This window comes from Camellia sinensis, chromosome 2, assembly GCF_055761805.1.
Source record: "Camellia sinensis isolate YWXY chromosome 2, ASM5576180v1, whole genome shotgun sequence".
Lineage (NCBI taxonomy): Eukaryota > Viridiplantae > Streptophyta > Magnoliopsida > Ericales > Theaceae > Camellia > Camellia sinensis.
This window is the reverse complement of record NC_138962.1, coordinates 147,849,110-147,859,779: the sequence shown is the minus strand read 5'-3', so window position 1 is coordinate 147,859,779 and position 10,670 is coordinate 147,849,110. Positions and strand designations below refer to the sequence as shown.

At 31.5% G+C, this 10,670-nt stretch overlaps 1 long non-coding RNA gene across 1 annotated transcript; it reads right to left on the bottom strand.

The window, feature by feature from the left end:
* Nucleotides 1-6,283: 6,283 nt before the first annotated feature.
* On the bottom strand, nt 6,284-9,101 carry LOC114284851 (uncharacterized). Its single transcript, XR_014361772.1, has 2 exons — nt 8,397-9,101; nt 6,284-7,820 (listed from the first exon to the last, which is right to left on the bottom strand). It is a non-coding gene; the product is annotated as an uncharacterized LOC114284851 (long non-coding RNA).
* Between the last annotated feature and the right edge of the window lie 1,569 nt (nt 9,102-10,670).

The following is a 10,670-nucleotide window of genomic DNA, read 5'->3' as shown; positions in this document are numbered from 1 at the left end:
GAAATGAAAAGAAAACAACAATGACTAAAAGCATTTGACAAGCAGCCACCAAAAATCCCTCCTGACATTATTGTCATTTTAAACTGAAACCACATGAAACCAGCTTCATGTGGTTGGCATAGATGACATTTACACCTTGAACCAGCTTCCTGTGGTTGGAATAGATGACATTTACACCTTGAATCAGCTTCACTACAATCTGCAAACACCATGGCCACAACAAAAAAGAAAATAGAGAGAGAGAGAGAGAGAGAGAGAGAGAGAGAGAGAGATGGTTTAGCAACAAACTTCTGGTGAATGATGGCAACATTAAAATAAATATTCCATGAAGAATGCATTTCATCATAAAAACTAATATTTGCATAAGCATCCAGTAATGCAGAAACGAGTGCAAGACTAACCATATATTGTATGAAGTTATTCAACGTTGCCAAAAGAAATACAACTACACAATACCTAAACATTGTAACATCAAATATGAAGAATGGAATTAGCGCAAGCAACTAAGCATATAGACATAACCGTAACCCCTATGGTAAACATTGCAGTTCCTTAGCTAGTCATGAGAAAGACGCAATCTCTAATAGCAAAATTTCAAGTAAAACCATGTCACATGCTTCGGATTCATTTTTTCAAGAGAACATACAATTTTGGTCATTTCTTTGGCATAAAGATGAGCTCCGAAGTACATAACTTAGAGATGGCATTAACCACTAGCTTAAATTTTTTTAAAATTTGACAAATAAATGTGGACAAAGGCCAAAATCATTGCATTACAAGACAACAAAATTTAGTAGTGAAATTGTTATACAGACTCCCTCTAAATAATAGAATGTGGAAAAACCCATTCATCATTTGAAATTAAGGGTGAAGGGCTAAGAAGTATGGACATAGACACGTGATACAATATAGACATGCAAAATTTTAAAATGCAGAACACAACACTCTGGGGACATGTGCAAAATGTATAATTTTATATATTTATTATAGGTCATTTTTTAATGTTATATATTTATTTTATGTCAAATATTTAATTTCATCAAATTCATCAACCTTAGGTATACTATTTCAATAAAAAAAAAAAATTAAAAATATTACGTTTTTTTAATTAAAGATGCTCCCTAGTGTATTCACAACATGTCCCCGGTGTGTCTTAACGTGTCTGCAACATGTCCGTAACGTGTCTGGCGTGTGTCCATGTCAGACACTGATACATGACTTATGGAGAGGTGCTTGTGCTTCATAGGTGATGGGGAAATTTTACTTGTATGGATGATGGTAAGGCCAAAAAAATTGAGCAAGACTGATGAACTGCAATAGAAGCAGTAGGGGCAATTCAATGTAATTTTAAAATGAACATGAAGTTCAAACAAGATAAAGACAGACTAAAGAAAAAATTGCACAATACTTTGAACTACTTGACATATTGGCTGTCAACCATGACCTTTGCTTCGGTTTGAGAATTTCTGATACTATTTATTTAGTTTGCAAATAAACATGAGAAAATGGCAAAACAATGCTAGTAGAAAATAAACACTGCTGCAAAAGCAAACGAACACTTGCTATAACGACAACGATGTCACAATATTTGTGCAATTCATACTTTCATTTCTTTTTCTTTTAAATAAACTATTTTTAATTGTACATGCATAAGTGTACCCAATATAGTGTATACGTGTGTGACCCAAGCAGAACATGAGGTGCTGCGAGCCTGCCATAGATCATATATGATGCCCAAAAGTTGAAATCCACAATTTTCCAAAGTTGATTTAAGTGCAGAACATGAGGTGCTGCGAGCCTGCCATAGATCATATATGATGCCCAAAAGTTGAAATCCACAATTTTCCAAAGTTGATTTAAGTGTAGAGTTTGAAGCAGAATCCATTTCAAAAAAGCTACACCTACAAAAGAGATCATGCTTTTCTCCCTCCAGTGAACAAAAATGAAAATCATGGCACAAACAATTAGTTAATGAGTAATGAGGTCAGGAATTTTGATAATTCGACAAACCTCACTCCTTTTGTACTTCATGAGTTCAATTTTATAGTTGGAGAAACAATTTGACAATGATAAAAAAAAGAAAGCAAGAAAGAATATCCGAGATACAGAGTTAGATTTGATGATACTTACATTGAGCTCTGGAAGAGACAAAACAAAGAAATAGAAATTCAAAATTAAAAAAATCCTTAAACCATGCTGTCATCCATAGACACCATCACCAAAATAGAAAAATTGCTGAAAATTGAAAAGTAATTGGGTCAGTGACGAACACAAAACAGAGATCAAACGACATATGTAGATGAAGCAAAAAGGCATCAATTATTCATGGTGAAAATACATAAATTCTAGATAAGTAATCAATGTTCCAACACAAAAATTAAAAAAGAAAAAGAAAGATATGGTTGATTATTGTGATTGGGCATGTAATCCTGATTGTCTAGGGTGTTAAAAGTGAGAAAATAAATTGCCATTCAGCATCAACAATATGATTTTTTTATTTTTTATTGGAAAATGAAAGAGTTTATAAATAATAATGTGAATCATTACAATCAATAAACAGGGGGAAGGGATAAGAAAGAACAGAAATCCCTCTTTCTAAAGAAGAATACAACCCTCCTTACAATGTAATTCTCGTGTTTTTCCATATAAGAATTTAAATTTTGTATTAATTTTTTTGATCAACAACAAGAACACATTTTATTAAATGTCCATATAAGAAATTGATTTGGCCTCTTCATCTTCAACCTTCGTCAACCTGCCCCATTCAATGGTAAAAACAAAAAGTTGGATCCTAGCATTGTAATTCCAACATAACAATTCACATATAGTATAAGAAATTCCAAAACATCACACTGAAATAAATCAAGGATAAGTCAACCTCCTTCAAATTTGTTGTTTTCTTTGTGATTTTCTATATTTAAAAGGAAAACTGTCATGATAAAAAATAAAAGGGTAAATTACACTTACACCCCCTGAGGTTTGGGTTTAATACATATCACCCCCTGACGTTTGGAAAATTACACTAACCCCCCTGTCATTGTTATTATTTAGACAAAATGAAGACATTGAACTCATGCACTCTCTCTTTTTTGGCTTTGCTTTACTTTCTTCCATTTCCTTTACTTTTTTTAATGTAATTTCCTCTGTTTTTTTACTAGGAGTTGTTACCTTTTATATAAGCAAAGGGTTTGTGAAATGAGACTATTAACCACAGGGGTGGGAATGTAATTTCCAAAACGTCAAGGGGTGGGTAGTAATTGGACCAAATCTCTAGGGGTGTTAATGTAATTTATCCAAAATAAAAATATAAAAAAACATAGCCCAACCTCTCCTGTTGCAGTGTGCACCTCACTGCCTAAAGAGTTGCACACCATATGCACCTTCATTATTGGCCATTGGATTACACAAATACATCCTAACCATTGAATTCTTTAATTTTGAAAAATTGGACATCGGAGAGCAACCGGTTGACCATCTCTCTTCTTCTTCCACAGGGTATTCTCTCTCTCTACTTTCACTCTTTCGTTTCTCCCGTTCTCTCCCTCTGCTACTCCCTCCTTCAAGTGATCTCTTCTCTCTCTCTCTAGTTCGACTGACTGCAGATTCTAAGTGGCTATTCGGTTTAAAACTCTAATCTAACCCAGTAAGCCTTTGTTTGGTTTCTGAGAAAACAAAGGAATTTTTTTTTGAAGAGCAATCAACAAGGTATGCCTCCCTCTGATTATTTCTGAAACCCTAAACCCTTCTCTAAAACTCTCTTCTTCCTAATTTTTTACTCTTTGTGGATATTTCTGAAATCCTCTCTCTTCTAAAACTATACTCTCTGATTTTTACCCTATTTTCTATCTCTAGTGCTATCTGAATTTCTATTCCAGTCTCTCTTGGCTCACACTGATTCGAAATTTGTACTAAAGCAAAGCTTGGTAAGGATTTTGTTCTATTTTGCTATTTATGTATCTCGATTGGCATTCTTAATGAAATAATCCATTTTTACACTAATTAATATAGTAGTTTGTAACCATATTGTTTTTCCATGACTTGTTCTTGAGTTGTTGAAAAATATTTCATGAGAAATTTTGGCATTAAAATTATAGGTCTAATTATGTTATTTGAATTTTGATTGCATTTAAGATGTTTGTAAAAATGCCTTGTTCGTTAGCAATTTAAACAAATGTATTTTGGAACTATATTTTCATTGCATTTAGATGTTGAAAACTTGTAATTGACTTAACATGTTCTCCGAAGATTTATCGCAAAATATATTTAGTGATATTCACATGAAGCAACTATAACTTATGATTGGGACCTCCCAATTTGTAAGTTAGGGCAAATAGTTATTCCAAGTGTTTTTGGTAATTTTTAGTACTTGTTGTTCTAGTTGAATCACATAGCCATCTCAAGTAAATCATTTGTTTGATTAGTTTTTAAATATATATATATATATATAAGCGAACATAGTTCACAAACAATAGAAATACTTCCAAAAATGCTAAACAATCCTTGTTTAAGCATAAGCAGTTGACAAGATAATAGGGAAGAGACTCCAACCAACAAAAAAGTGTGAAAAGCTAAAAAGAATTGAAGGATATGATTTTAATTTTAGCTAAAAAGTAGTCGACATGAACTTATGTTTAATAAAATGAATTCCCTCTTTTATACGATTTTAATTTTAATTTTCAATTCACATGAAGCTTATGTTTAATAAAATGACTTTTCTTCGCATACTTTTTTCAAAGTGTATTGATGTTAAGATAATCCATGAATTATTGTCTTCCCTCTAACCGTGGAGGCTTGCCTAGCAACCATGAAAGATTAGTGTGAAACTTTAGGATTGAAGTAGTGGAAAGTGTGAGAAAGGAAAAATTTTGAATTTTTTTTTTCCTTTTTTGTTTGGCATGATAAATAATAATGTTGGAAAATGTAAGATTGTTAAATTGTGTATAACCCATAGCAACATGGTAAGTTGCTTTTCAATTTCTTGCAAAATATACGTGGGGGCTTTGCATCTTAATTCTAAACCCTTGGATTACTTAAATTTGATCTGAACCATTCAATTGTTTGAGGGTGCAAAATAGGCAACCGGCTACACCCGTTAATCAACACACCGTCAAGGCTATAAACCCTCTCTCTCTCTCTCTCTCTCTCTCTCTCACACACACACACACACACACACACACATATGAGAATGCGAAGGTGATTACATGGTGGCAGGAGTATTTTGCTATGTTTGTTGTTGCCGCAAAATCCCTTGTACTTTGCCATCGAAGCCTTAGGTCAGAGCTCTCTCTCCCCCCTAAAATCTAGTATATATGTTGGTCCATTTTGTGAGCCTTATTCTGGTTCTGTGTTAATATATAGAAGCAGTTGAAGTCTACGCATCTTCTTGTGTTCTTCTGCTGATATATTCTCCCTCTCTCTCGTTATTGTGTTATGGTCCATTTTATGAACTCTTCTTTGCTTGTTGAATTTTTACTTCTTTTAAGTTCATTGTTTGTGGGGTGAAACCCATATGATCTATTTATTATAATTTTTACTAACCCTTCATTTTTTGTTGCTTGGAAAACTCTATTCACTTTGATTTTTATCCAATTTTGTCTCTCATTCTTCTGATTATCTTAGATTATCTCAGAATTTTGAACTAGGGCTAGTGAAACTACAACTTAAGGGTTTTTTTTCCAAACTTGTTAATGATTTTAAACTATTTTTCTCTCTAGTGTTTAAGATGTTTGAATTTGATTGTATTTAAGTTGTTCCAAACTGCTCTCAATGATTTTTTGATTGCAGTTAAGATTATCTGAAGAATAAGAGAATGTTCCAAACTATTCAAAATTGGATTGTAAATGATTGTGTTCAAACTGTTCTTTGAATTTTGATTGCATTTAAGATGTTTGTAAAAATGCATTAGTTTTTTTTTTTTTTTCCTTTTGATCAACAAAAATAAACTTTAGTGAAGAGCATTTGGAGAGGAGTTTGAATGTGCTGCCCTTTTTACTTACTAAGTAAATCTTTTTGGTAAATTAGTGTTAAGCATAAGATCTTTCAAATTATTTTGGCTACCAAAAATGGTTAAAATCTAGCTCACTGAAATAGATCAAATATATCTTGGGTATCCAATGATCAAATATATCTTACTGGAATTTTTTTGAATTTTAACTCATTCAAAACGTAGCACATTGGTTGGGGAAAGCATTGTGCTTCACATTAATTTTTTATTTGCTACATTCATTTGTACATGTCAATGTTTATGTGAAATGTAATAACCTTAAAATCTTTTTCATTCTACTTTTGTAACCAATCATTGGATATATGCAAGTAATGCATGCACGAATTAGGTTCCTTTTGAGTTTTCTTTTTAACCGAGTTTTCTTTTTAATTGTATTGGTTTTAAATTATTTTTGTTAAAAAAATCTGAAAATGGTGTTACTTGAGGTATTTGTTCAATAATTTCATTGTCAAGGCTTTATATAAAAATTTGAAACACAATGATATAGCTTAATGGTGACCTTTCACTTTAGAACAAAACATCCATGAACATGATTTATATTTATGACAACATCACTATCGCAACATTTTTATGATATTATTTTTATAAATTTTTATATATGAATAGAATTTTTCATTTTTATTTCCACCATCATTTTTCTTTGTCGTTTATTCACCCACATTTATTACAGTATTACCACACACTGTCATTCACATATATTACAATATTATTGAATTTTTGTATTTTTTTTTTATTTTTTTGTATTTGGTGAATTTAAAATAAAATTACAAAATATTATACTTATTAAGTATATCTAGATTATATGTATCTAAAAAAAAAAAAAATTGCTTAAAATATTTTGAAAAATTCAGTAAAAAAAAAATCACACACAAAAAAAAAAAAATTTAATTTTTTGTATGAATTAAACCAAAGAAGATGATTATTATTTATCTTGAAATGAAATGAACAAAATATCAGTATTATTTTATATGTATAAAGGCTAAGGGGCAAATATGTTATTTTAATCTGACACGGGGGAAAATATAATTTTTCAAACGTGAGGGGTCTATATTAAACAAAAACCTCAAGGGTGTCAGTATAATTTACCCTTATTATAAATATGCATTTGTTACAACAAAAATATCAATTGCAAGCACCTAACAAATTTTTTTATATGAAAAATAACATTAAATTAATAAATTAATTTAAACATGTAATAGAAATATCAATCTATATTTTCATGACAAGTAGAGGGACTGCAATAAAAAAATTCAAAAGAATAAAACTTGCTTTTGAGGGGTAAAAGATAACCTACATCTTTTTTGTTCAACACAGAAAGAGTCCTCGTTTTGGGAAAGCTATTCGTCTTTTATCAACAAGTTAGGTACCTAGAACATTGGAGTAATGCCAGTGCCTCCCAAAAGCTCTTACTTGGCTCGGTAGATACTTGAATCTTCCCTGGAGACACCACACATACATTAATTACAAAGATTTGAAAAACATGAATGTGGTTCAAAACCTTGACTTCAAATAACCATCTCAGCTTCATAAAAGAAATTTACACATCATGAGCTTCACTGAATGTCTTAAACTATACTCAATTAAATGTTTATAGAAAAGTGTAAACAGCTCAACAATAATTGCCAGAGAACTATCTTAAGAAAGTCAAAGCCAAACAATATGTTGTCCTATTCAATCCCCACACACCTACAACCTTTCTTATACCTTCTTCTAGAACCTTAAATCTACAGGCTTTTCTTGCCCTAAACTTGCCACAAAGCCAAATCAAACAATAGATAATAGCATACCAAGTTTTCCAAAAGCTAAACAATTGTACCTGCAAATTAGAGGCAAAACTGATAATTATCACATGCCCATGAAGCAAAAACCTAATTGACAAAAATTTTAAATGGGCACATAACAAAGCATATTTATGCAAAACTTTAACTTGATTACTACCTTTCAACAAAATGTGCAAATTTAGCCAAAATTTTCCATTTTAACTCTTTAATTGGTAAAGGCCCTTGTAGTGACAAGTATAATCACTAATTGCCAAAAATTTTACAACCCTTTCATTACATCAAACCCCAATGATCGTGAAATAGAAATAGGGAAGTAGCATGGGGCTTTAAATTCTTATCATATCATATACACATATAATATAGATTTTAAAACCCAAATAAAGAACCCTAGATTCCACATCATGGTACATATGAAAATACAATAAAACAATAACAAAAGGGGAAAAAATAACGTTTTATTAAACATCTTCATTGGTTACGAAGAATTCTAATCTTGCACATGAAAAAATAACAATTGCGAGACATAATAAAAAAAAATAATGAATATATAGTTACAAGACATAATAACAAAAATTAGATATCATACATAACCTATATCATGCATATAGTACCTCATCCTCAACACTTTCAAAGGACTCATCATCATCATCAGTATGATGATGATCTGACGGTATGTAGTCATTGTCATCTACCTCAACCCTAATGTTCTTTCCCTTTTCATTGACACGATTGGGCTAAGTACAACCCATCAAAGAAGCTGCTATACCCTTCACTTGTAGAGCGTTCATTTTCTTATTATTCTTCTTGATTCTCTTATTTCTTTCCTTTTCATACTCTATTAGCTTCTGTTTCACTAGAAAACCTGGTTTCATCCATTGTTTCTCCCCTTTGGCCATTTTGGTAACTAAAAAGCATAAATTTATGTAAAACATAAAATATAAAGCAAACTATTTACTTGAAGAAACAAAGCAAAATATAACATAAGCATGTAATGCATAAAAAACATGTCCATATAGAAAACACAAAACAAAAACTACATATCAAGATTTGTAGTATCCTGTCTAGATTTGTATCCTATATGCTCAACTTTGAAGTTCAATGATTATGCAAAGTTAATTAAAGTTAGGGTATAAAAAAATAAAATAAAATAAAATAAAAATTACGCATTTAAAAAATAATTTGAAGTTCAATGTTTATGCCAGGTTATATAAATGACAACCACACATAAATCATGCGAGGAAATACAAAGGAATTTAGCATAAAAAAATCATGGAAAACTCTTCTCAAATGAAAATCATTAATACTCCTTAACTCATCATTTTTTTTTGCCGTGGGGGGGGGGGGGGGGGCGACAATTACTATTAAAAATAAAAAAAACCCAAGTTTTGAGCCATTTAACACAATACACTTTGTATTTTTAATTTTGTCAATTTATAGTTGGCCCAGAAAAACATAAATACTATCCTATAAGTCATACCCAACCAAGTTCTAATCACCCTTACAAAGATGTGAGGTGAAGAACCTGCATCAACAAAATAAAGCACCTTTCACATAAAACTCGAAATGTGCAAAAAGGGTCCCATAAACTAGATCTTTCCATGAGTTCATCCTTGGGCTGAGTTTTATCCTAGAAACTCAATTACAATTGGATTCAAATGGATTGGACAACAGGTACCGCCTCTTACACTAAGACCACCGATTTCACAACCACCATCACCACCGTTATCATCGTCGCCACTCCCTACCACCATTTCAACTCCACTACTATCATTACTCTAGCACCATTACTGTCACTCCCTACACCACCACCGCCATTGCTACCACCTACTACCACATCCAATTTCACCTCCAAAATTATCATATTTTAAAATTTTTAAATGAATCAAATATATTTTTGTTAACAAGATAATAGAGTGCAATGGTTAGCTTTATAGGAGAGTACTTTAGTCATCATCTGGTCTTCGAATAATTAGAAGACTTGAGTTAATAATTTCTTTTATTTTATGTTATGCTAGTAAAAACTTATAATAAAGGGAGTTCCAACAAAATTTTCATTAAATTAATCATATAACTACAAAAGTAAAATAAATAAATAAAATCATAGCTTAATTTGTGATAAATGAACAAAAATCCAAGAATGATTTCCCAACATAGAATGCTTTCGTTTCATGCCACTATTAATTTGTGATAACACAAACTCCTATCTATATGCTTTAAAATGGTGGGGTAATGTAACGCCCCGCTTTTTATTACTCGAAGTATTACCAATTTCATTTACTTAATTCCATTTCAGAGATAACATGCGGAAATAAACTCGTATATTCAACTTGTAGAAGTGAATAACATTACTCTCATTCGTATGCAAGTAAATACAACATGAGAACACTAAATAAATTGCCCTTGGGCTTACATCATTAAAAAGTCAAGAAGAAGGGTATAACCCTTTTTACATAAATGACATTCCGTCAACACAAAAGAGGCCCCGTGGCCAACAAATAAGAAGATCCAAAACCTTGTAGCACATCCTGGCTATCACCTGAAAAAGATTCAACAACGTGGGATGAACATATAGTCCAGTAGAGATCTCAATATGATCCTCAACAATAACAACTTACAGATAGCTATGATCATGAATGTTCAATCTCATACTAGAATAGTAATGTGGCAGTTTATACAAAATATACATAAGTATGAATTTTTTCTCGAAAACAACCATTTCATTCAACACTATAAGTGGTTCACCTTCTTTCCTTTTAATTACCCATTTTTCCAAACTTTCATGACTAAAACAGTTTTAGAAAAAAAACAATTTCACCAAGCCCATTACTCTTCCCCCATTTTCCGTACTTACAACAAAATGACCTTTTTTGAAAACATGTTCACAA